At 63.6% G+C, this 25,326-nt stretch overlaps 6 non-coding genes across 6 annotated transcripts; all 6 read left to right on the top strand.

Moving 5' to 3' along the window:
* Positions 1–3,514: 3,514 nt before the first annotated feature.
* Positions 3,515–3,633, top strand: LOC142862021 (5S ribosomal RNA). Its single transcript, XR_012913167.1, has one exon. It is a non-coding gene; the product is annotated as a 5S ribosomal RNA (ribosomal RNA).
* A 3,517-nt stretch (positions 3,634–7,150) lies between these two features.
* Positions 7,151–7,269, top strand: LOC142862010 (5S ribosomal RNA). The gene has a single exon (XR_012913156.1). It is a non-coding gene; the product is annotated as a 5S ribosomal RNA (ribosomal RNA).
* Positions 7,270–10,777: 3,508 nt separating this feature from the next.
* Positions 10,778–10,896, top strand: LOC142861999 (5S ribosomal RNA). Its single transcript, XR_012913145.1, has one exon. It is a non-coding gene; the product is annotated as a 5S ribosomal RNA (ribosomal RNA).
* A 3,519-nt stretch (positions 10,897–14,415) lies between these two features.
* Positions 14,416–14,534, top strand: LOC142861988 (5S ribosomal RNA). The gene has a single exon (XR_012913133.1). It is a non-coding gene; the product is annotated as a 5S ribosomal RNA (ribosomal RNA).
* A 3,517-nt stretch (positions 14,535–18,051) lies between these two features.
* Positions 18,052–18,170, top strand: LOC142862365 (5S ribosomal RNA). The gene has a single exon (XR_012913423.1). It is a non-coding gene; the product is annotated as a 5S ribosomal RNA (ribosomal RNA).
* A 3,517-nt stretch (positions 18,171–21,687) lies between these two features.
* Positions 21,688–21,806, top strand: LOC142862253 (5S ribosomal RNA). Its single transcript, XR_012913329.1, has one exon. It is a non-coding gene; the product is annotated as a 5S ribosomal RNA (ribosomal RNA).
* The last annotated feature ends 3,520 nt before the right edge of the window (positions 21,807–25,326 follow it).

Below are 25,326 nucleotides of genomic sequence, written 5' to 3'. Positions count from 1 at the left end.
TTTTTTTTTTTTTTTTTTTTTTTTTTGCCTCTTGTTCTGTCCCCTCTCTGGGAGCGAGGCGGCGGCCCGGGGCGGGGGTCACCCCCACCCTCAGCGCCCGCCGCGGTGCCTGGCGCCCCAGCCCGCACCGTGGGGCCTCCTCTTGTCCCAAGCCGCGACACCGCCGTCACGCGGCAGCATGCGTGGCTTCTGGACTGTCAGGTCTCAGACCAAAGGTCTGCTCTGTGGGAACCGACACGCTGGAGGAAACCTTGAGAGTCTGAGAGGGGAGGGAGTTCCAGAAGAAGGCCAGGATGTCATTTTGAGGGAGTATGTGACCAGAACTCGTCCCGTTGCTTTTGGGGTTCTATGGGCTACACGTAGGAATCTTTGGTGGTGGCACCTGATGTTGGGGGATCCGGAGTCACACCCAGACCTGCCCCACAGGCCTCCTTTTACTTTTCTCTTCGGATTCATTATGTTTAAAAAGTGTCTCTTATCTCTATGATTGCATTTTCTTTTCTCTCTCTTTTCAAGCAGATGATGGGAGTCCAAGTATTAAGGTGACATGTGTTGCCCGTGCCCCCCTCCCCCCTGTGTTCTTATTCATTAACCTCTGATGTTGTTCCAGCGTATTGTGGGGGTACCAATGTTAAGGTCGGGTACGTTGCCCTCTCCCAGCCTCCCCCCTCGGGTCAGAGCCTCAAGTGCGCCCATCCCCCAGTCGGTGCGCACCCACCCCATTCCTAATGGAGGTGTATGCCCATCCCCTCCCCCCACCCGCCCGACACCCACCCGATGAAGGTGATTCCTCTGTGTCCACTTGGGTGTCCGTCGGTTCGTACCCATTTGCTGGTGAGCGCGAGCACGTGGTGCTCGTGTGTCCATTCTTGGGCTACCTGGCTTACTGGAACGGGTTCCAGCTCTGGCCAGGAGAACCACGAGAGGTGCCCTCTCACCGCTGCTCCTCCTAGCTGAATAGCACTCCGTGGTGTCCACGCGCCACATTTCATTTACGCACTCGTGGGTCGATGGGCACTCGGGTCGCTTCCAGGTCTTTGCGATTGTGACTTGTGCCCTGACTCTAACCCTAACCCTTACCCAGCCCCGTCTCCTCCTCGGCCCCTGCCTGACTGACTCCTTCCCGCCCGGCCTGTCACCTGTCACCGTCCTCTGCCCCTGCCTGACACGCTCCTCCCCGCCCGGGCCGTCACCGTCCTCGGCCCCTGCCTGACGGGGCTCCTCCGTCGCCTGGGCCTTCCAAGGGCTTGGTGTGGACGCTGGTTCCAGGACGCCCTCCCAGGAACCCGGTAGCAGGGCGGCCGCAGCGTCTCGCGCCACCCAACCGTCCGCCGGCCGGCGGCCGTCGCTAAGTGGCCTGCGGGGGACGTGCCCCCACTGTGGGGCGGGCGCCCAGCCTGGTGTCTTCTCTGAGGCCCCGTGGCTGCTTTTCCCCCCCGCAAGGGGAGAGCCGCGGAGGTGGGGACCGCCTCCTCGTGGGGACGTACACCCAGCTCTCCACGTCGGATTCCGGGGCTCTCTGTCCTGCCAGAAGGCCCAGCTGGCCTGCGGGTCCTTAGAGTGGCAAAAACATCCGAAAACTGAGATTGAGGGTCCGGTGGTTGTCTGCACTTTTGTGCTGGGCACCCCAGGGAGGCCCGGGGGCTGGCTGGACAACGCGGTCTGCTGGGCGGGGGGGGGGGTTTGGAGGAGCAACTGATGCCCTTTGCACTTTGGGTAGCAAGTGTCTGAGGTGTCTCTGAGCCCTGCGCCACGTCGGGGGTGGGGGTGGGAGGTCGGGGGGGGGGGTGGAGGAGCAGGAGGAGGAGGAGGAGGAGGAGGTGGGAAGGGCCGTGGCCTGCAGTCGTGTTCCCGGGGTGGCTTCTTCCACAGGCTGCTTGGCCTGGGCTCCCTGCACCTGGGCCTTTGGAGGACTGGCCCTGTGCTTGCCAACGCTTCCCCTGCAGGGACCCAGAGCTGGGAGGTTGCATCTCTCAGCCCTGGGTCGGGCAGAGCCCCAGCGGGCCATGCCCACAACCTCTCTCAGCACGGGTCCCCCAGAAGGCTCCTTTGGGACCAGGATTCTCTTGCGGGTGACTCTTTAAGGTCTGGCCCCTGGATGGAGGGGCACCAGGAGTAGAGGAGCAGGAAGGGGAAGGGGGTGGCCGTGCGAGGGGACACTTTCAGGCCAAGTCCCAGCTTCAGCCTGATCCTCCTGGGAACCCCGGGGTGTACGTCACACCTCCTGGTTGTCCCGCTCTGAGACAAGGAGCCGGGCTTCGCATTCCCCCAGCAGCCAGTCGTGGGCTGAGGACACCTGGGGCGTTGGGAACTCCCTGGCTTCTCCTTGGCTTAACATCTGGCTGGAGCTGCTTGTGAATCGTGCCGCCACACACACCCGAGTGCAGGTGTCTTCTGCACAGACTGCGGGCCTCGCTCTTCTGAATGCCGCTAGCTCGCCACCCACCCACGGGTGAACCTGGTCAGGGTACTTTCTCTCGGGGGCAGACTCTGATCCTGGCGGGCTACCGGTGTCTCTGTTTGCTCGTTTCTTTCTTCCATTTCGGGAAAGGCTTCCTTACTGGGTGTGGAAATCTCCTATGCCTTTCCTCGCCTATTCTGTCAGCTTTAAAATTCTCTTTCAGTTGCCACCCTCACAGATGGATTAGGAAACTCTTTCCGGTGCACTCATTAGTGAAATGACCTCAATGAAGCTGGAATCCAATATCTAATCGCCGATTTTTAGCGAGTCCACACGCCAGGGTGGTCGGGGTCCAATGCAGCCCCGGCCAGGCCCAGGCCCCTTGGACTGGGCCACAGGAGGACACAGAGGAGGGTCCCGGCCCCCACGGTCGCGTTGCCGGCAGTTCTCCAAGGGCTTGGGCGTTTTCCAGAGGTAGGAGATGGAGGGGACTGATTTCTTCAGCGCCCCACTAACCACGCCACCCCACCCATGGGACACATCCCTAGAGAGAGAGAGAGACGCCCCATACACTCGCTCCCCTCCCCCATGCGCTGTGCCCCAGCCCGGGCCCGGGGGAATAGGCGGCAGCCCACCCACAGGGTGGGGGGCGCAGCTGAAAGGGGTTGTCGGGGAGGGCGGCCCCTGCCTGGGGTCAAAGGGCGGGCGACCCGCGCGTGCGCAATCGGCGGCGGCGGCGGCGGCGGCGGCCACGAGCTGGGGGTGGGCCAGGCGAGGAGAGGAAGGGGGCTGGAAGGTCTCCACCTTGGCGAGTCCAGCCGTGGAGGCGCATCTTGTGTGAGTGTGAGTGAGTGAGTGTGAGTGTGAGTGTGTGTGTGTGTGTGTGTGTGTGTGTATAGAGAGACAGCCCCCCACCCCGGCCCGCCGCTCCCTGCCCGCCCCGCCCCACCCCGCCTGTCACCCCCGTCCCTCGGAGCCCGCCGGACCCGGCCGGTGAACTCAACAGGCCCGCCCGGTGCGGGTCAGCGCCGGCGCGGGGCCTGGGGCGGGAGGAGGCGGCGGGGAAGCGCAGAGAGGCTCGGCTTCTTGAGCGGGGCAGGGGCGCCCTCCGCCGTCTAGGGCCACACCACCCTGAACGCGCCCGATCTCGTCTGGTCTCGGAAGCTAAGCAGGGTCGGGCCTGGTTAGTACTTGGATGGGAGACCGCCTGGGAATACCGGGTGCCGTAGGCTTCTTTTTTTTTTTTTTTTTTTTTTTTTTTGCCTCTTGTTCTGTCCCCTCTCTGGGAGCGAGGCGGCGGCCCGGGGCGGGGGTCACCCCCACCCTCAGCGCCCGCCGCGGTGCCTGGCGCCCCAGCCCGCACCGTGGGGCCTCCTCTTGTCCCAAGCCGCGACACCGCCGTCACGCGGCAGCATGCGTGGCTTCTGGACTGTCAGGTCTCAGACCAAAGGTCTGCTCTGTGGGAACCGACACGCTGGAGGAAACCTTGAGAGTCTGAGAGGGGAGGGAGTTCCAGAAGAAGGCCAGGATGTCATTTTGAGGGAGTATGTGACCAGAACTCGTCCCGTTGCTTTTGGGGTTCTATGGGCTACACGTAGGAATCTTTGGTGGTGGCACCTGATGTTGGGGGATCCGGAGTCACACCCAGACCTGCCCCACAGGCCTCCTTTTACTTTTCTCTTCGGATTCATTATGTTTAAAAAGTGTCTCTTATCTCTATGATTGCATTTTCTTTTCTCTCTCTTTTCAAGCAGATGATGGGAGTCCAAGTATTAAGGTGACATGTGTTGCCCGTGCCCCCCTCCCCCCTGTGTTCTTATTCATTAACCTCTGATGTTGTTCCAGCGTATTGTGGGGGTACCAATGTTAAGGTCGGGTACGTTGCCCTCTCCCAGCCTCCCCCCTCGGGTCAGAGCCTCAAGTGCGCCCATCCCCCAGTCGGTGCGCACCCACCCCATTCCTAATGGAGGTGTATGCCCATCCCCTCCCCCCACCCGCCCGACACCCACCCGATGAAGGTGATTCCTCTGTGTCCACTTGGGTGTCCGTCGGTTCGTACCCATTTGCTGGTGAGCGCGAGCACGTGGTGCTCGTGTGTCCATTCTTGGGCTACCTGGCTTACTGGAACGGGTTCCAGCTCTGGCCAGGAGAACCACGAGAGGTGCCCTCTCACCGCTGCTCCTCCTAGCTGAATAGCACTCCGTGGTGTCCACGCGCCACATTTCATTTACGCACTCGTGGGTCGATGGGCACTCGGGTCGCTTCCAGGTCTTTGCGATTGTGACTTGTGCCCTGACTCTAACCCTAACCCTTACCCAGCCCCGTCTCCTCCTCGGCCCCTGCCTGACTGACTCCTTCCCGCCCGGCCTGTCACCTGTCACCGTCCTCTGCCCCTGCCTGACACGCTCCTCCCCGCCCGGGCCGTCACCGTCCTCGGCCCCTGCCTGACGGGGCTCCTCCGTCGCCTGGGCCTTCCAAGGGCTTGGTGTGGACGCTGGTTCCAGGACGCCCTCCCAGGAACCCGGTAGCAGGGCGGCCGCAGCGTCTCGCGCCACCCAACCGTCCGCCGGCCGGCGGCCGTCGCTAAGTGGCCTGCGGGGGACGTGCCCCCACTGTGGGGCGGGCGCCCAGCCTGGTGTCTTCTCTGAGGCCCCGTGGCTGCTTTTCCCCCCCGCAAGGGGAGAGCCGCGGAGGTGGGGACCGCCTCCTCGTGGGGACGTACACCCAGCTCTCCACGTCGGATTCCGGGGCTCTCTGTCCTGCCAGAAGGCCCAGCTGGCCTGCGGGTCCTTAGAGTGGCAAAAACATCCGAAAACTGAGATTGAGGGTCCGGTGGTTGTCTGCACTTTTGTGCTGGGCACCCCAGGGAGGCCCGGGGGCTGGCTGGACAACGCGGTCTGCTGGGCGGGGGGGGGGGTTTGGAGGAGCAACTGATGCCCTTTGCACTTTGGGTAGCAAGTGTCTGAGGTGTCTCTGAGCCCTGCGCCACGTCGGGGGTGGGGGTGGGAGGTCGGGGGGGGGGGTGGAGGAGCAGGAGGAGGAGGAGGAGGAGGAGGTGGGAAGGGCCGTGGCCTGCAGTCGTGTTCCCGGGGTGGCTTCTTCCACAGGCTGCTTGGCCTGGGCTCCCTGCACCTGGGCCTTTGGAGGACTGGCCCTGTGCTTGCCAACGCTTCCCCTGCAGGGACCCAGAGCTGGGAGGTTGCATCTCTCAGCCCTGGGTCGGGCAGAGCCCCAGCGGGCCATGCCCACAACCTCTCTCAGCACGGGTCCCCCAGAAGGCTCCTTTGGGACCAGGATTCTCTTGCGGGTGACTCTTTAAGGTCTGGCCCCTGGATGGAGGGGCACCAGGAGTAGAGGAGCAGGAAGGGGAAGGGGGTGGCCGTGCGAGGGGACACTTTCAGGCCAAGTCCCAGCTTCAGCCTGATCCTCCTGGGAACCCCGGGGTGTACGTCACACCTCCTGGTTGTCCCGCTCTGAGACAAGGAGCCGGGCTTCGCATTCCCCCAGCAGCCAGTCGTGGGCTGAGGACACCTGGGGCGTTGGGAACTCCCTGGCTTCTCCTTGGCTTAACATCTGGCTGGAGCTGCTTGTGAATCGTGCCGCCACACACACCCGAGTGCAGGTGTCTTCTGCACAGACTGCGGGCCTCGCTCTTCTGAATGCCGCTAGCTCGCCACCCACCCACGGGTGAACCTGGTCAGGGTACTTTCTCTCGGGGGCAGACTCTGATCCTGGCGGGCTACCGGTGTCTCTGTTTGCTCGTTTCTTTCTTCCATTTCGGGAAAGGCTTCCTTACTGGGTGTGGAAATCTCCTATGCCTTTCCTCGCCTATTCTGTCAGCTTTAAAATTCTCTTTCAGTTGCCACCCTCACAGATGGATTAGGAAACTCTTTCCGGTGCACTCATTAGTGAAATGACCTCAATGAAGCTGGAATCCAATATCTAATCGCCGATTTTTAGCGAGTCCACACGCCAGGGTGGTCGGGGTCCAATGCAGCCCCGGCCAGGCCCAGGCCCCTTGGACTGGGCCACAGGAGGACACAGAGGAGGGTCCCGGCCCCCACGGTCGCGTTGCCGGCAGTTCTCCAAGGGCTTGGGCGTTTTCCAGAGGTAGGAGATGGAGGGGACTGATTTCTTCAGCGCCCCACTAACCACGCCACCCCACCCATGGGACACATCCCTAGAGAGAGAGAGAGACGCCCCATACACTCGCTCCCCTCCCCCATGCGCTGTGCCCCAGCCCGGGCCCGGGGGAATAGGCGGCAGCCCACCCACAGGGTGGGGGGCGCAGCTGAAAGGGGTTGTCGGGGAGGGCGGCCCCTGCCTGGGGTCAAAGGGCGGGCGACCCGCGCGTGCGCAATCGGCGGCGGCGGCGGCGGCGGCGGCCACGAGCTGGGGGTGGGCCAGGCGAGGAGAGGAAGGGGGCTGGAAGGTCTCCACCTTGGCGAGTCCAGCCGTGGAGGCGCATCTTGTGTGAGTGTGAGTGAGTGAGTGTGAGTGTGAGTGTGTGTGTGTGTGTGTGTGTGTGTGTATAGAGAGACAGCCCCCCACCCCGGCCCGCCGCTCCCTGCCCGCCCCGCCCCACCCCGCCTGTCACCCCCGTCCCTCGGAGCCCGCCGGACCCGGCCGGTGAACTCAACAGGCCCGCCCGGTGCGGGTCAGCGCCGGCGCGGGGCCTGGGGCGGGAGGAGGCGGCGGGGAAGCGCAGAGAGGCTCGGCTTCTTGAGCGGGGCAGGGGCGCCCTCCGCCGTCTAGGGCCACACCACCCTGAACGCGCCCGATCTCGTCTGGTCTCGGAAGCTAAGCAGGGTCGGGCCTGGTTAGTACTTGGATGGGAGACCGCCTGGGAATACCGGGTGCCGTAGGCTTCTTTTTTTTTTTTTTTTTTTTTTTTTTTGCCTCTTGTTCTGTCCCCTCTCTGGGAGCGAGGCGGCGGCCCGGGGCGGGGGTCACCCCCACCCTCAGCGCCCGCCGCGGTGCCTGGCGCCCCAGCCCGCACCGTGGGGCCTCCTCTTGTCCCAAGCCGCGACACCGCCGTCACGCGGCAGCATGCGTGGCTTCTGGACTGTCAGGTCTCAGACCAAAGGTCTGCTCTGTGGGAACCGACACGCTGGAGGAAACCTTGAGAGTCTGAGAGGGGAGGGAGTTCCAGAAGAAGGCCAGGATGTCATTTTGAGGGAGTATGTGACCAGAACTCGTCCCGTTGCTTTTGGGGTTCTATGGGCTACACGTAGGAATCTTTGGTGGTGGCACCTGATGTTGGGGGATCCGGAGTCACACCCAGACCTGCCCCACAGGCCTCCTTTTACTTTTCTCTTCGGATTCATTATGTTTAAAAAGTGTCTCTTATCTCTATGATTGCATTTTCTTTTCTCTCTCTTTTCAAGCAGATGATGGGAGTCCAAGTATTAAGGTGACATGTGTTGCCCGTGCCCCCCTCCCCCCTGTGTTCTTATTCATTAACCTCTGATGTTGTTCCAGCGTATTGTGGGGGTACCAATGTTAAGGTCGGGTACGTTGCCCTCTCCCAGCCTCCCCCCTCGGGTCAGAGCCTCAAGTGCGCCCATCCCCCAGTCGGTGCGCACCCACCCCATTCCTAATGGAGGTGTATGCCCATCCCCTCCCCCCACCCGCCCGACACCCACCCGATGAAGGTGATTCCTCTGTGTCCACTTGGGTGTCCGTCGGTTCGTACCCATTTGCTGGTGAGCGCGAGCACGTGGTGCTCGTGTGTCCATTCTTGGGCTACCTGGCTTACTGGAACGGGTTCCAGCTCTGGCCAGGAGAACCACGAGAGGTGCCCTCTCACCGCTGCTCCTCCTAGCTGAATAGCACTCCGTGGTGTCCACGCGCCACATTTCATTTACGCACTCGTGGGTCGATGGGCACTCGGGTCGCTTCCAGGTCTTTGCGATTGTGACTTGTGCCCTGACTCTAACCCTAACCCTTACCCAGCCCCGTCTCCTCCTCGGCCCCTGCCTGACTGACTCCTTCCCGCCCGGCCTGTCACCTGTCACCGTCCTCTGCCCCTGCCTGACACGCTCCTCCCCGCCCGGGCCGTCACCGTCCTCGGCCCCTGCCTGACGGGGCTCCTCCGTCGCCTGGGCCTTCCAAGGGCTTGGTGTGGACGCTGGTTCCAGGACGCCCTCCCAGGAACCCGGTAGCAGGGCGGCCGCAGCGTCTCGCGCCACCCAACCGTCCGCCGGCCGGCGGCCGTCGCTAAGTGGCCTGCGGGGGACGTGCCCCCACTGTGGGGCGGGCGCCCAGCCTGGTGTCTTCTCTGAGGCCCCGTGGCTGCTTTTCCCCCCCGCAAGGGGAGAGCCGCGGAGGTGGGGACCGCCTCCTCGTGGGGACGTACACCCAGCTCTCCACGTCGGATTCCGGGGCTCTCTGTCCTGCCAGAAGGCCCAGCTGGCCTGCGGGTCCTTAGAGTGGCAAAAACATCCGAAAACTGAGATTGAGGGTCCGGTGGTTGTCTGCACTTTTGTGCTGGGCACCCCAGGGAGGCCCGGGGGCTGGCTGGACAACGCGGTCTGCTGGGCGGGGGGGGGGGTTTGGAGGAGCAACTGATGCCCTTTGCACTTTGGGTAGCAAGTGTCTGAGGTGTCTCTGAGCCCTGCGCCACGTCGGGGGTGGGGGTGGGAGGTCGGGGGGGGGGGTGGAGGAGCAGGAGGAGGAGGAGGTGGGAAGGGCCGTGGCCTGCAGTCGTGTTCCCGGGGTGGCTTCTTCCACAGGCTGCTTGGCCTGGGCTCCCTGCACCTGGGCCTTTGGAGGACTGGCCCTGTGCTTGCCAACGCTTCCCCTGCAGGGACCCAGAGCTGGGAGGTTGCATCTCTCAGCCCTGGGTCGGGCAGAGCCCCAGCGGGCCATGCCCACAACCTCTCTCAGCATGGGTCCCCCAGAAGGCTCCTTTGGGACCAGGATTCTCTTGCGGGTGACTCTTTAAGGTCTGGCCCCTGGATGGAGGGGCACCAGGAGTAGAGGAGCAGGAAGGGGAAGGGGGTGGCCGTGCGAGGGGACACTTTCAGGCCAAGTCCCAGCTTCAGCCTGATCCTCCTGGGAACCCCGGGGTGTACGTCACACCTCCTGGTTGTCCCGCTCTGAGACAAGGAGCCGGGCTTCGCATTCCCCCAGCAGCCAGTCGTGGGCTGAGGACACCTGGGGCGTTGGGAACTCCCTGGCTTCTCCTTGGCTTAACATCTGGCTGGAGCTGCTTGTGAATCGTGCCGCCACACACACCCGAGTGCAGGTGTCTTCTGCACAGACTGCGGGCCTCGCTCTTCTGAATGCCGCTAGCTCGCCACCCACCCACGGGTGAACCTGGTCAGGGTACTTTCTCTCGGGGGCAGACTCTGATCCTGGCGGGCTACCGGTGTCTCTGTTTGCTCGTTTCTTTCTTCCATTTCGGGAAAGGCTTCCTTACTGGGTGTGGAAATCTCCTATGCCTTTCCTCGCCTATTCTGTCAGCTTTAAAATTCTCTTTCAGTTGCCACCCTCACAGATGGATTAGGAAACTCTTTCCGGTGCACTCATTAGTGAAATGACCTCAATGAAGCTGGAATCCAATATCTAATCGCCGATTTTTAGCGAGTCCACACGCCAGGGTGGTCGGGGTCCAATGCAGCCCCGGCCAGGCCCAGGCCCCTTGGACTGGGCCACAGGAGGACACAGAGGAGGGTCCCGGCCCCCACGGTCGCGTTGCCGGCAGTTCTCCAAGGGCTTGGGCGTTTTCCAGAGGTAGGAGATGGAGGGGACTGATTTCTTCAGCGCCCCACTAACCACGCCACCCCACCCATGGGACACATCCCTAGAGAGAGAGAGAGACGCCCCATACACTCGCTCCCCTCCCCCATGCGCTGTGCCCCAGCCCGGGCCCGGGGGAATAGGCGGCAGCCCACCCACAGGGTGGGGGGCGCAGCTGAAAGGGGTTGTCGGGGAGGGCGGCCCCTGCCTGGGGTCAAAGGGCGGGCGACCCGCGCGTGCGCAATCGGCGGCGGCGGCGGCGGCGGCGGCCACGAGCTGGGGGTGGGCCAGGCGAGGAGAGGAAGGGGGCTGGAAGGTCTCCACCTTGGCGAGTCCAGCCGTGGAGGCGCATCTTGTGTGAGTGTGAGTGAGTGAGTGTGAGTGTGAGTGTGTGTGTGTGTGTGTGTGTGTGTGTATAGAGAGACAGCCCCCCACCCCGGCCCGCCGCTCCCTGCCCGCCCCGCCCCACCCCGCCTGTCACCCCCGTCCCTCGGAGCCCGCCGGACCCGGCCGGTGAACTCAACAGGCCCGCCCGGTGCGGGTCAGCGCCGGCGCGGGGCCTGGGGCGGGAGGAGGCGGCGGGGAAGCGCAGAGAGGCTCGGCTTCTTGAGCGGGGCAGGGGCGCCCTCCGCCGTCTAGGGCCACACCACCCTGAACGCGCCCGATCTCGTCTGGTCTCGGAAGCTAAGCAGGGTCGGGCCTGGTTAGTACTTGGATGGGAGACCGCCTGGGAATACCGGGTGCCGTAGGCTTCTTTTTTTTTTTTTTTTTTTTTTTTTTTTGCCTCTTGTTCTGTCCCCTCTCTGGGAGCGAGGCGGCGGCCCGGGGCGGGGGTCACCCCCACCCTCAGCGCCCGCCGCGGTGCCTGGCGCCCCAGCCCGCACCGTGGGGCCTCCTCTTGTCCCAAGCCGCGACACCGCCGTCACGCGGCAGCATGCGTGGCTTCTGGACTGTCAGGTCTCAGACCAAAGGTCTGCTCTGTGGGAACCGACACGCTGGAGGAAACCTTGAGAGTCTGAGAGGGGAGGGAGTTCCAGAAGAAGGCCAGGATGTCATTTTGAGGGAGTATGTGACCAGAACTCGTCCCGTTGCTTTTGGGGTTCTATGGGCTACACGTAGGAATCTTTGGTGGTGGCACCTGATGTTGGGGGATCCGGAGTCACACCCAGACCTGCCCCACAGGCCTCCTTTTACTTTTCTCTTCGGATTCATTATGTTTAAAAAGTGTCTCTTATCTCTATGATTGCATTTTCTTTTCTCTCTCTTTTCAAGCAGATGATGGGAGTCCAAGTATTAAGGTGACATGTGTTGCCCGTGCCCCCCTCCCCCCTGTGTTCTTATTCATTAACCTCTGATGTTGTTCCAGCGTATTGTGGGGGTACCAATGTTAAGGTCGGGTACGTTGCCCTCTCCCAGCCTCCCCCCTCGGGTCAGAGCCTCAAGTGCGCCCATCCCCCAGTCGGTGCGCACCCACCCCATTCCTAATGGAGGTGTATGCCCATCCCCTCCCCCCACCCGCCCGACACCCACCCGATGAAGGTGATTCCTCTGTGTCCACTTGGGTGTCCGTCGGTTCGTACCCATTTGCTGGTGAGCGCGAGCACGTGGTGCTCGTGTGTCCATTCTTGGGCTACCTGGCTTACTGGAACGGGTTCCAGCTCTGGCCAGGAGAACCACGAGAGGTGCCCTCTCACCGCTGCTCCTCCTAGCTGAATAGCACTCCGTGGTGTCCACGCGCCACATTTCATTTACGCACTCGTGGGTCGATGGGCACTCGGGTCGCTTCCAGGTCTTTGCGATTGTGACTTGTGCCCTGACTCTAACCCTAACCCTTACCCAGCCCCGTCTCCTCCTCGGCCCCTGCCTGACTGACTCCTTCCCGCCCGGCCTGTCACCTGTCACCGTCCTCTGCCCCTGCCTGACACGCTCCTCCCCGCCCGGGCCGTCACCGTCCTCGGCCCCTGCCTGACGGGGCTCCTCCGTCGCCTGGGCCTTCCAAGGGCTTGGTGTGGACGCTGGTTCCAGGACGCCCTCCCAGGAACCCGGTAGCAGGGCGGCCGCAGCGTCTCGCGCCACCCAACCGTCCGCCGGCCGGCGGCCGTCGCTAAGTGGCCTGCGGGGGACGTGCCCCCACTGTGGGGCGGGCGCCCAGCCTGGTGTCTTCTCTGAGGCCCCGTGGCTGCTTTTCCCCCCCGCAAGGGGAGAGCCGCGGAGGTGGGGACCGCCTCCTCGTGGGGACGTACACCCAGCTCTCCACGTCGGATTCCGGGGCTCTCTGTCCTGCCAGAAGGCCCAGCTGGCCTGCGGGTCCTTAGAGTGGCAAAAACATCCGAAAACTGAGATTGAGGGTCCGGTGGTTGTCTGCACTTTTGTGCTGGGCACCCCAGGGAGGCCCGGGGGCTGGCTGGACAACGCGGTCTGCTGGGCGGGGGGGGGGGGTTTGGAGGAGCAACTGATGCCCTTTGCACTTTGGGTAGCAAGTGTCTGAGGTGTCTCTGAGCCCTGCGCCACGTCGGGGGTGGGGGTGGGAGGTCGGGGGGGGGGGTGGAGGAGCAGGAGGAGGAGGAGGTGGGAAGGGCCGTGGCCTGCAGTCGTGTTCCCGGGGTGGCTTCTTCCACAGGCTGCTTGGCCTGGGCTCCCTGCACCTGGGCCTTTGGAGGACTGGCCCTGTGCTTGCCAACGCTTCCCCTGCAGGGACCCAGAGCTGGGAGGTTGCATCTCTCAGCCCTGGGTCGGGCAGAGCCCCAGCGGGCCATGCCCACAACCTCTCTCAGCACGGGTCCCCCAGAAGGCTCCTTTGGGACCAGGATTCTCTTGCGGGTGACTCTTTAAGGTCTGGCCCCTGGATGGAGGGGCACCAGGAGTAGAGGAGCAGGAAGGGGAAGGGGGTGGCCGTGCGAGGGGACACTTTCAGGCCAAGTCCCAGCTTCAGCCTGATCAGCCTGATCCTCCTGGGAACCCCGGGGTGTACGTCACACCTCCTGGTTGTCCCGCTCTGAGACAAGGAGCCGGGCTTCGCATTCCCCCAGCAGCCAGTCGTGGGCTGAGGACACCTGGGGCGTTGGGAACTCCCTGGCTTCTCCTTGGCTTAACATCTGGCTGGAGCTGCTTGTGAATCGTGCCGCCACACACACCCGAGTGCAGGTGTCTTCTGCACAGACTGCGGGCCTCGCTCTTCTGAATGCCGCTAGCTCGCCACCCACCCACGGGTGAACCTGGTCAGGGTACTTTCTCTCGGGGGCAGACTCTGATCCTGGCGGGCTACCGGTGTCTCTGTTTGCTCGTTTCTTTCTTCCATTTCGGGAAAGGCTTCCTTACTGGGTGTGGAAATCTCCTATGCCTTTCCTCGCCTATTCTGTCAGCTTTAAAATTCTCTTTCAGTTGCCACCCTCACAGATGGATTAGGAAACTCTTTCCGGTGCACTCATTAGTGAAATGACCTCAATGAAGCTGGAATCCAATATCTAATCGCCGATTTTTAGCGAGTCCACACGCCAGGGTGGTCGGGGTCCAATGCAGCCCCGGCCAGGCCCAGGCCCCTTGGACTGGGCCACAGGAGGACACAGAGGAGGGTCCCGGCCCCCACGGTCGCGTTGCCGGCAGTTCTCCAAGGGCTTGGGCGTTTTCCAGAGGTAGGAGATGGAGGGGACTGATTTCTTCAGCGCCCCACTAACCACGCCACCCCACCCATGGGACACATCCCTAGAGAGAGAGAGAGACGCCCCATACACTCGCTCCCCTCCCCCATGCGCTGTGCCCCAGCCCGGGCCCGGGGGAATAGGCGGCAGCCCACCCACAGGGTGGGGGGCGCAGCTGAAAGGGGTTGTCGGGGAGGGCGGCCCCTGCCTGGGGTCAAAGGGCGGGCGACCCGCGCGTGCGCAATCGGCGGCGGCGGCGGCGGCGGCGGCCACGAGCTGGGGGTGGGCCAGGCGAGGAGAGGAAGGGGGCTGGAAGGTCTCCACCTTGGCGAGTCCAGCCGTGGAGGCGCATCTTGTGTGAGTGTGAGTGAGTGAGTGTGAGTGTGAGTGTGTGTGTGTGTGTGTGTGTGTGTGTATAGAGAGACAGCCCCCCACCCCGGCCCGCCGCTCCCTGCCCGCCCCGCCCCACCCCGCCTGTCACCCCCGTCCCTCGGAGCCCGCCGGACCCGGCCGGTGAACTCAACAGGCCCGCCCGGTGCGGGTCAGCGCCGGCGCGGGGCCTGGGGCGGGAGGAGGCGGCGGGGAAGCGCAGAGAGGCTCGGCTTCTTGAGCGGGGCAGGGGCGCCCTCCGCCGTCTAGGGCCACACCACCCTGAACGCGCCCGATCTCGTCTGGTCTCGGAAGCTAAGCAGGGTCGGGCCTGGTTAGTACTTGGATGGGAGACCGCCTGGGAATACCGGGTGCCGTAGGCTTCTTTTTTTTTTTTTTTTTTTTTTTTTTTGCCTCTTGTTCTGTCCCCTCTCTGGGAGCGAGGCGGCGGCCCGGGGCGGGGGTCACCCCCACCCTCAGCGCCCGCCGCGGTGCCTGGCGCCCCAGCCCGCACCGTGGGGCCTCCTCTTGTCCCAAGCCGCGACACCGCCGTCACGCGGCAGCATGCGTGGCTTCTGGACTGTCAGGTCTCAGACCAAAGGTCTGCTCTGTGGGAACCGACACGCTGGAGGAAACCTTGAGAGTCTGAGAGGGGAGGGAGTTCCAGAAGAAGGCCAGGATGTCATTTTGAGGGAGTATGTGACCAGAACTCGTCCCGTTGCTTTTGGGGTTCTATGGGCTACACGTAGGAATCTTTGGTGGTGGCACCTGATGTTGGGGGATCCGGAGTCACACCCAGACCTGCCCCACAGGCCTCCTTTTACTTTTCTCTTCGGATTCATTATGTTTAAAAAGTGTCTCTTATCTCTATGATTGCATTTTCTTTTCTCTCTCTTTTCAAGCAGATGATGGGAGTCCAAGTATTAAGGTGACATGTGTTGCCCGTGCCCCCCTCCCCCCTGTGTTCTTATTCATTAACCTCTGATGTTGTTCCAGCGTATTGTGGGGGTACCAATGTTAAGGTCGGGTACGTTGCCCTCTCCCAGCCTCCCCCCTCGGGTCAGAGCCTCAAGTGCGCCCATCCCCCAGTCGGTGCGCACCCACCCCATTCCTAATGGAGGTGTATGCCCATCCCCTCCCCCCACCCGCCCGACACCCACCCGATGAAGGTGATTCCTCTGTGTCCACTTGGGTGTCCGTCGGTTCGTACCCATTTGCTGGTGAGCGCGAGCACGTGGTGCTCGTGTGTCCATTCTTGGGCTACCTGGCTTACTGGAACGGGTTCCAGCTCTGGCCAGGAGAACCACGAGAGGTGCCCTCTCACCGCTGCTCCTCCTAGCTGAATAGCACTCCGTGGTGTCCACGCGCCACATTTCATTTACGCACTCGTGGGTCGATGGGCACTCGGGTCGCTTCCAGGTCTTTGCGATTGTGACTTGTGCCCTGACTCTAACCCTAACCCTTACCCAGCCCCGTCTCCTCCTCGGCCCCTGCCTGACTGACTCCTTCCCGCCCGGCCTGTCACCTGTCACCGTCCTCTGCCCCTGCCTGACACGCTCCTCCCCGCCCGGGCCGTCACCGTCCTCGGCCCCTGCCTGACGGGGCTCCTCCGTCGCCTGGGCCTTCCAAGGGCTTGGTGTGGACGCTGGTTCCAGGACGCCCTCCCAGGAACCCGGTAGCAGGGCGGCCGCAGCGTCTCGCGCCACCCAACCGTCCGCCGGCCGGCGGCCGTCGCTAAGTGGCCTGCGGGGGACGTGCCCCCACTGTGGGGCGGGCGCCCAGCCTGGTGTCTTCTCTGAGGCCCCGTGGCTGCTTTTCCCCCCCGCAAGGGGAGAGCCGCGGAGGTGGGGACCGCCTCCTCGTGGGGACGTACACCCAGCTCTCCACGTCGGATTCCGGGGCTCTCTGTCCTGCCAGAAGGCCCAGCTGGCCTGCGGGTCCTTAGAGTGGCAAAAACATCCGAAAACTGAGATTGAGGGTCCGGTGGTTGTCTGCACTTTTGTGCTGGGCACCCCAGGGAGGCCCGGGGGCTGGCTGGACAACGCGGTCTGCTGGGCGGGGGGGGGGGTTTGGAGGAGCAACTGATGCCCTTTGCACTTTGGGTAGCAAGTGTCTGAGGTGTCTCTGAGCCCTGCGCCACGTCGGGGGTGGGGGTGGGAGGTCGGGGGGGGGGGTGGAGGAGCAGGAGGAGGAGGAGGAGGAGGAGGTGGGAAGGGCCGTGGCCTGCAGTCGTGTTCCCGGGGTGGCTTCTTCCACAGGCTGCTTGGCCTGGGCTCCCTGCACCTGGGCCTTTGGAGGACTGGCCCTGTGCTTGCCAACGCTTCCCCTGCAGGGACCCAGAGCTGGGAGGTTGCATCTCTCAGCCCTGGGTCGGGCAGAGCCCCAGCGGGCCATGCCCACAACCTCTCTCAGCACGGGTCCCCCAGAAGGCTCCTTTGGGACCAGGATTCTCTTGCGGGTGACTCTTTAAGGTCTGGCCCCTGGATGGAGGGGCACCAGGAGTAGAGGAGCAGGAAGGGGAAGGGGGTGGCCGTGCGAGGGGACACTTTCAGGCCAAGTCCCAGCTTCAGCCTGATCCTCCTGGGAACCCCGGGGTGTACGTCACACCTCCTGGTTGTCCCGCTCTGAGACAAGGAGCCGGGCTTCGCATTCCCCCAGCAGCCAGTCGTGGGCTGAGGACACCTGGGGCGTTGGGAACTCCCTGGCTTCTCCTTGGCTTAACATCTGGCTGGAGCTGCTTGTGAATCGTGCCGCCACACACACCCGAGTGCAGGTGTCTTCTGCACAGACTGCGGGCCTCGCTCTTCTGAATGCCGCTAGCTCGCCACCCACCCACGGGTGAACCTGGTCAGGGTACTTTCTCTCGGGGGCAGACTCTGATCCTGGCGGGCTACCGGTGTCTCTGTTTGCTCGTTTCTTTCTTCCATTTCGGGAAAGGCTTCCTTACTGGGTGTGGAAATCTCCTATGCCTTTCCTCGCCTATTCTGTCAGCTTTAAAATTCTCTTTCAGTTGCCACCCTCACAGATGGATTAGGAAACTCTTTCCGGTGCACTCATTAGTGAAATGACCTCAATGAAGCTGGAATCCAATATCTAATCGCCGATTTTTAGCGAGTCCACACGCCAGGGTGGTCGGGGTCCAATGCAGCCCCGGCCAGGCCCAGGCCCCTTGGACTGGGCCACAGGAGGACACAGAGGAGGGTCCCGGCCCCCACGGTCGCGTTGCCGGCAGTTCTCCAAGGGCTTGGGCGTTTTCCAGAGGTAGGAGATGGAGGGGACTGATTTCTTCAGCGCCCCACTAACCACGCCACCCCACCCATGGGACACATCCCTAGAGAGAGAGAGAGACGCCCCATACACTCGCTCCCCTCCCCCATGCGCTGTGCCCCAGCCCGGGCCCGGGGGAATAGGCGGCAGCCCACCCACAGGGTGGGGGGCGCAGCTGAAAGGGGTTGTCGGGGAGGGCGGCCCCTGCCTGGGGTCAAAGGGCGGGCGACCCGCGCGTGCGCAATCGGCGGCGGCGGCGGCGGCGGCGGCCACGAGCTGGGGGTGGGCCAGGCGAGGAGAGGAAGGGGGCTGGAAGGTCTCCACCTTGGCGAGTCCAGCCGTGGAGGCGCATCTTGTGTGAGTGTGAGTGAGTGAGTGTGAGTGTGAGTGTGTGTGTGTGTGTGTGTGTGTGTGTATAGAGAGACAGCCCCCCACCCCGGCCCGCCGCTCCCTGCCCGCCCCGCCCCACCCCGCCTGTCACCCCCGTCCCTCGGAGCCCGCCGGACCCGGCCGGTGAACTCAACAGGCCCGCCCGGTGCGGGTCAGCGCCGGCGCGGGGCCTGGGGCGGGAGGAGGCGGCGGGGAAGCGCAGAGAGGCTCGGCTTCTTGAGCGGGGCAGGGGCGCCCTCCGCCGTCTAGGGCCACACCACCCTGAACGCGCCCGATCTCGTCTGGTCTCGGAAGCTAAGCAGGGTCGGGCCTGGTTAGTACTTGGATGGGAGACCGCCTGGGAATACCGGGTGCCGTAGGCTTCTTTTTTTTTTTTTTTTTTTTTTTTTTTGCCTCTTGTTCTGTCCCCTCTCTGGGAGCGAGGCGGCGGCCCGGGGCGGGGGTCACCCCCACCCTCAGCGCCCGCCGCGGTGCCTGGCGCCCCAGCCCGCACCGTGGGGCCTCCTCTTGTCCCAAGCCGCGACACCGCCGTCACGCGGCAGCATGCGTGGCTTCTGGACTGTCAGGTCTCAGACCAAAGGTCTGCTCTGTGGGAACCGACACGCTGGAGGAAACCTTGAGAGTCTGAGAGGGGAGGGAGTTCCAGAAGAAGGCCAGGATGTCATTTTGAGGGAGTATGTGACCAGAACTCGTCCCGTTGCTTTTGGGGTTCTATGGGCTACACGTAGGAATCTTTGGTGGTGGCACCTGATGTTGGGGGATCCGGAGTCACACCCAGACCTGCCCCACAGGCCTCCTTTTACTTTTCTCTTCGGATTCATTATGTTTAAAAAGTGTCTCTTATCTCTATGATTGCATTTTCTTTTCTCTCTCTTTTCAAGCAGATGATGGGAGTCCAAGTATTAAGGTGACATGTGTTGCCCGTGCCCCCCTCCCCCCTGTGTTCTTATTCATTAACCTCTGATGTTGTTCCAGCGTATTGTGGGGGTACCAATGTTAAGGTCGGGTACGTTGCCCTCTCCCAGCCTCCCCCCTCGGGTCAGAGCCTCAAGTGCGCCCATCCCCCAGTCGGTGCGCACCCACCCCATTCCTAATGGAGGTGTATGCCCATCCCCTCCCCCCACCCGCCCGACACCCACCCGATGAAGGTGATTCCTCTGTGTCCACTTGGGTGTCCGTCGGTTCGTACCCATTTGCTGGTGAGCGCGAGCACGTGGTGCTCGTGTGTCCATTCTTGGGCTACCTGGCTTACTGGAACGGGTTCCAGCTCTGGCCAGGAGAACCACGAGAGGTGCCCTCTCACCGCTGCTCCTCCTAGCTGAATAGCACTCCGTGGTGTCCACGCGCCACATTTCATTTACGCACTCGTGGGTCGATGGGCACTCGGGTCGCTTCCAGGTCTTTGCGATTGTGACTTGTGCCCTGACTCTAACCCTAACCCTTACCCAGCCCCGTCTCCTCCTCGGCCCCTGCCTGACTGACTCCTTCCCGCCCGGCCTGTCACCTGTCACCGTCCTCTGCCCCTGCCTGACACGCTCCTCCCCGCCCGGGCCGTCACCGTCCTCGGCCCCTGCCTGACGGGGCTCCTCCGTCGCCTGGGCCTTCCAAGGGCTTGGTGTGGACGCTGGTTCCAGGACGCCCTCCCAGGAACCCGGTAGCAGGGCGGCCGCAGCGTCTCGCGCCACCCAACCGTCCGCCGGCCGGCGGCCGTCGCTAAGTGGCCTGCGGGGGACGTGCCCCCACTGTGGGGCGGGCGCCCAGCCTGGTGTCTTCTCTGAGGCCCCGTGGCTGCTTTTCCCCCCCGCAAGGGGAGAGCCGCGGAGGTGGGGACCGCCTCCTCGTGGGGACGTACACCCAGCTCTCCACGTCGGATTCCGGGGCTCTCTGTCCTGCCAGAAGGCCCAGCTGGCCTGCGGGTCCTTAGAGTGGCAAAAACATCCGAAAACTGAGATTGAGGGTCCGGTGGTTGTCTGCACTTTTGTGCTGGGCACCCCAGGGAGGCCCGGGGGCTGGCTGGACAACGCGGTCTGCTGGGCGGGGGGGGGGGTTTGGAGGAGCAACTGATGCCCTTTGCACTTTGGGTAGCAAGTGTCTGAGGTGTCTCTGAGCCCTGCGCCACGTCGGGGGTGGGGGTGGGAGGTCGGGGGGGGGGGTGGAGGAGCAGGAGGAGGAGGAGGAGGAGGAGGTGGGAAGGGCCGTGGCCTGCAGTCGTGTTCCCGGGGTGGCTTCTTCCACAGGCTGCTTGGCCTGGGCTCCCTGCACCTGGGCCTTTGGAGGACTGGCCCTGTGCTTGCCAACGCTTCCCCTGCAGGGACCCAGAGCTGGGAGGTTGCATCTCTCAGCCCTGGGTCGGGCAGAGCCCCAGCGGGCCATGCCCACAACCTCTCTCAGCACGGGTCCCCCAGAAGGCTCCTTTGGGACCAGGATTCTCTTGCGGGTGACTCTTTAAGGTCTGGCCCCTGGATGGAGGGGCACCAGGAGTAGAGGAGCAGGAAGGGGAAGGGGGTGGCCGTGCGAGGGGACACTTTCAGGCCAAGTCCCAGCTTCAGCCTGATCCTCCTGGGAACCCCGGGGTGTACGTCACACCTCCTGGTTGTCCCGCTCTGAGACAAGGAGCCGGGCTTCGCATTCCCCCAGCAGCCAGTCGTGGGCTGAGGACACCTGGGGCGTTGGGAACTCCCTGGCTTCTCCTTGGCTTAACATCTGGCTGGAGCTGCTTGTGAATCGTGCCGCCACACACACCCGAGTGCAGGTGTCTTCTGCACAGACTGCGGGCCTCGCTCTTCTGAATGCCGCTAGCTCGCCACCCACCCACGGGTGAACCTGGTCAGGGTACTTTCTCTCGGGGGCAGACTCTGATCCTGGCGGGCTACCGGTGTCTCTGTTTGCTCGTTTCTTTCTTCCATTTCGGGAAAGGCTTCCTTACTGGGTGTGGAAATCTCCTATGCCTTTCCTCGCCTATTCTGTCAGCTTTAAAATTCTCTTTCAGTTGCCACCCTCACAGATGGATTAGGAAACTCTTTCCGGTGCACTCATTAGTGAAATGACCTCAATGAAGCTGGAATCCAATATCTAATCGCCGATTTTTAGCGAGTCCACACGCCAGGGTGGTCGGGGTCCAATGCAGCCCCGGCCAGGCCCAGGCCCCTTGGACTGGGCCACAGGAGGACACAGAGGAGGGTCCCGGCCCCCACGGTCGCGTTGCCGGCAGTTCTCCAAGGGCTTGGGCGTTTTCCAGAGGTAGGAGATGGAGGGGACTGATTTCTTCAGCGCCCCACTAACCACGCCACCCCACCCATGGGACACATCCCTAGAGAGAGAGAGAGACGCCCCATACACTCGCTCCCCTCCCCCATGCGCTGTGCCCCAGCCCGGGCCCGGGGGAATAGGCGGCAGCCCACCCACAGGGTGGGGGGCGCAGCTGAAAGGGGTTGTCGGGGAGGGCGGCCCCTGCCTGGGGTCAAAGGGCGGGCGACCCGCGCGTGCGCAATCGGCGGCGGCGGCGGCGGCGGCGGCCACGAGCTGGGGGTGGGCCAGGCGAGGAGAGGAAGGGGGCTGGAAGGTCTCCACCTTGGCGAGTCCAGCCGTGGAGGCGCATCTTGTGTGAGTGTGAGTGAGTGAGTGTGAGTGTGAGTGTGTGTGTGTGTGTGTGTGTGTGTGTATAGAGAGACAGCCCCCCACCCCGGCCCGCCGCTCCCTGCCCGCCCCGCCCCACCCCGCCTGTCACCCCCGTCCCTCGGAGCCCGCCGGACCCGGCCGGTGAACTCAACAGGCCCGCCCGGTGCGGGTCAGCGCCGGCGCGGGGCCTGGGGCGGGAGGAGGCGGCGGGGAAGCGCAGAGAGGCTCGGCTTCTTGAGCGGGGCAGGGGCGCCCTCCGCCGTCTAGGGCCACACCACCCTGAACGCGCCCGATCTCGTCTGGTCTCGGAAGCTAAGCAGGGTCGGGCCTGGTTAGTACTTGGATGGGAGACCGCCTGGGAATACCGGGTGCCGTAGGCTTCTTTTTTTTTTTTTTTTTTTTTTTTTTTGCCTCTTGTTCTGTCCCCTCTCTGGGAGCGAGGCGGCGGCCCGGGGCGGGGGTCACCCCCACCCTCAGCGCCCGCCGCGGTGCCTGGCGCCCCAGCCCGCACCGTGGGGCCTCCTCTTGTCCCAAGCCGCGACACCGCCGTCACGCGGCAGCATGCGTGGCTTCTGGACTGTCAGGTCTCAGACCAAAGGTCTGCTCTGTGGGAACCGACACGCTGGAGGAAACCTTGAGAGTCTGAGAGGGGAGGGAGTTCCAGAAGAAGGCCAGGATGTCATTTTGAGGGAGTATGTGACCAGAACTCGTCCCGTTGCTTTTGGGGTTCTATGGGCTACACGTAGGAATCTTTGGTGGTGGCACCTGATGTTGGGGGATCCGGAGTCACACCCAGACCTGCCCCACAGGCCTCCTTTTACTTTTCTCTTCGGATTCATTATGTTTAAAAAGTGTCTCTTATCTCTATGATTGCATTTTCTTTTCTCTCTCTTTTCAAGCAGATGATGGGAGTCCAAGTATTAAGGTGACATGTGTTGCCCGTGCCCCCCTCCCCCCTGTGTTCTTATTCATTAACCTCTGATGTTGTTCCAGCGTATTGTGGGGGTACCAATGTTAAGGTCGGGTACGTTGCCCTCTCCCAGCCTCCCCCCTCGGGTCAGAGCCTCAAGTGCGCCCATCCCCCAGTCGGTGCGCACCCACCCCATTCCTAATGGAGGTGTATGCCCATCCCCTCCCCCCACCCGCCCGACACCCACCCGATGAAGGTGATTCCTCTGTGTCCACTTGGGTGTCCGTCGGTTCGTACCCATTTGCTGGTGAGCGCGAGCACGTGGTGCTCGTGTGTCCATTCTTGGGCTACCTGGCTTACTGGAACGGGTTCCAGCTCTGGCCAGGAGAACCACGAGAGGTGCCCTCTCACCGCTGCTCCTCCTAGCTGAATAGCACTCCGTGGTGTCCACGCGCCACATTTCATTTACGCACTCGTGGGTCGATGGGCACTCGGGTCGCTTCCAGGTCTTTGCGATTGTGACTTGTGCCCTGACTCTAACCCTAACCCTTACCCAGCCCCGTCTCCTCCTCGGCCCCTGCCTGACTGACTCCTTCCCGCCCGGCCTGTCACCTGTCACCGTCCTCTGCCCCTGCCTGACACGCTCCTCCCCGCCCGGGCCGTCACCGTCCTCGGCCCCTGCCTGACGGGGCTCCTCCGTCGCCTGGGCCTTCCAAGGGCTTGGTGTGGACGCTGGTTCCAGGACGCCCTCCCAGGAACCCGGTAGCAGGGCGGCCGCAGCGTCTCGCGCCACCCAACCGTCCGCCGGCCGGCGGCCGTCGCTAAGTGGCCTGCGGGGGACGTGCCCCCACTGTGGGGCGGGCGCCCAGCCTGGTGTCTTCTCTGAGGCCCCGTGGCTGCTTTTCCCCCCCGCAAGGGGAGAGCCGCGGAGGTGGGGACCGCCTCCTCGTGGGGACGTACACCCAGCTCTCCACGTCGGATTCCGGGGCTCTCTGTCCTGCCAGAAGGCCCAGCTGGCCTGCGGGTCCTTAGAGTGGCAAAAACATCCGAAAACTGAGATTGAGGGTCCGGTGGTTGTCTGCACTTTTGTGCTGGGCACCCCAGGGAGGCCCGGGGGCTGGCTGGACAACGCGGTCTGCTGGGCGGGGGGGGGGGGGTTTGGAGGAGCAACTGATGCCCTTTGCACTTTGGGTAGCAAGTGTCTGAGGTGTCTCTGAGCCCTGCGCCACGTCGGGGGTGGGGGTGGGAGGTCGGGGGGGGGGGTGGAGGAGCAGGAGGAGGAGGAGGAGGAGGAGGTGGGAAGGGCCGTGGCCTGCAGTCGTGTTCCCGGGGTGGCTTCTTCCACAGGCTGCTTGGCCTGGGCTCCCTGCACCTGGGCCTTTGGAGGACTGGCCCTGTGCTTGCCAACGCTTCCCCTGCAGGGACCCAGAGCTGGGAGGTTGCATCTCTCAGCCCTGGGTCGGGCAGAGCCCCAGCGGGCCATGCCCACAACCTCTCTCAGCACGGGTCCCCCAGAAGGCTCCTTTGGGACCAGGATTCTCTTGCGGGTGACTCTTTAAGGTCTGGCCCCTGGATGGAGGGGCACCAGGAGTAGAGGAGCAGGAAGGGGAAGGGGGTGGCCGTGCGAGGGGACACTTTCAGGCCAAGTCCCAGCTTCAGCCTGATCCTCCTGGGAACCCCGGGGTGTACGTCACACCTCCTGGTTGTCCCGCTCTGAGACAAGGAGCCGGGCTTCGCATTCCCCCAGCAGCCAGTCGTGGGCTGAGGACACCTGGGGCGTTGGGAACTCCCTGGCTTCTCCTTGGCTTAACATCTGGCTGGAGCTGCTTGTGAATCGTGCCGCCACACACACCCGAGTGCAGGTGTCTTCTGCACAGACTGCGGGCCTCGCTCTTCTGAATGCCGCTAGCTCGCCACCCACCCACGGGTGAACCTGGTCAGGGTACTTTCTCTCGGGGGCAGACTCTGATCCTGGCGGGCTACCGGTGTCTCTGTTTGCTCGTTTCTTTCTTCCATTTCGGGAAAGGCTTCCTTACTGGGTGTGGAAATCTCCTATGCCTTTCCTCGCCTATTCTGTCAGCTTTAAAATTCTCTTTCAGTTGCCACCCTCACAGATGGATTAGGAAACTCTTTCCGGTGCACTCATTAGTGAAATGACCTCAATGAAGCTGGAATCCAATATCTAATCGCCGATTTTTAGCGAGTCCACACGCCAGGGTGGTCGGGGTCCAATGCAGCCCCGGCCAGGCCCAGGCCCCTTGGACTGGGCCACAGGAGGACACAGAGGAGGGTCCCGGCCCCCACGGTCGCGTTGCCGGCAGTTCTCCAAGGGCTTGGGCGTTTTCCAGAGGTAGGAGATGGAGGGGACTGATTTCTTCAGCGCCCCACTAACCACGCCACCCCACCCATGGGACACATCCCTAGAGAGAGAGAGAGACGCCCCATACACTCGCTCCCCTCCCCCATGCGCTGTGCCCCAGCCCGGGCCCGGGGGAATAGGCGGCAGCCCACCCACAGGGTGGGGGGCGCAGCTGAAAGGGGTTGTCGGGGAGGGCGGCCCCTGCCTGGGGTCAAAGGGCGGGCGACCCGCGCGTGCGCAATCGGCGGCGGCGGCGGCGGCGGCGGCGGCCACGAGCTGGGGGTGGGCCAGGCGAGGAGAGGAAGGGGGCTGGAAGGTCTCCACCTTGGCGAGTCCAGCCGTGGAGGCGCATCTTGTGTGAGTGTGAGTGAGTGAGTGTGAGTGTGAGTGTGTGTGTGTGTGTGTGTGTGTGTATAGAGAGACAGCCCCCCACCCCGGCCCGCCGCTCCCTGCCCGCCCCGCCCCACCCCGCCTGTCACCCCCGTCCCTCGGAGCCCGCCGGACCCGGCCGGTGAACTCAACAGGCCCGCCCGGTGCGGGTCAGCGCCGGCGCGGGGCCTGGGGCGGGAGGAGGCGGCGGGGAAGCGCAGAGAGGCTCGGCTTCTTGAGCGGGGCAGGGGCGCCCTCCGCC

This window comes from Microcebus murinus, chromosome 18 (assembly GCF_040939455.1).
Source record: "Microcebus murinus isolate Inina chromosome 18, M.murinus_Inina_mat1.0, whole genome shotgun sequence".
NCBI lineage: Eukaryota > Metazoa > Chordata > Mammalia > Primates > Cheirogaleidae > Microcebus > Microcebus murinus.
Note: the sequence above shows the minus strand (reverse complement) of the source record. Positions and strands in the feature narration are given on the sequence as shown.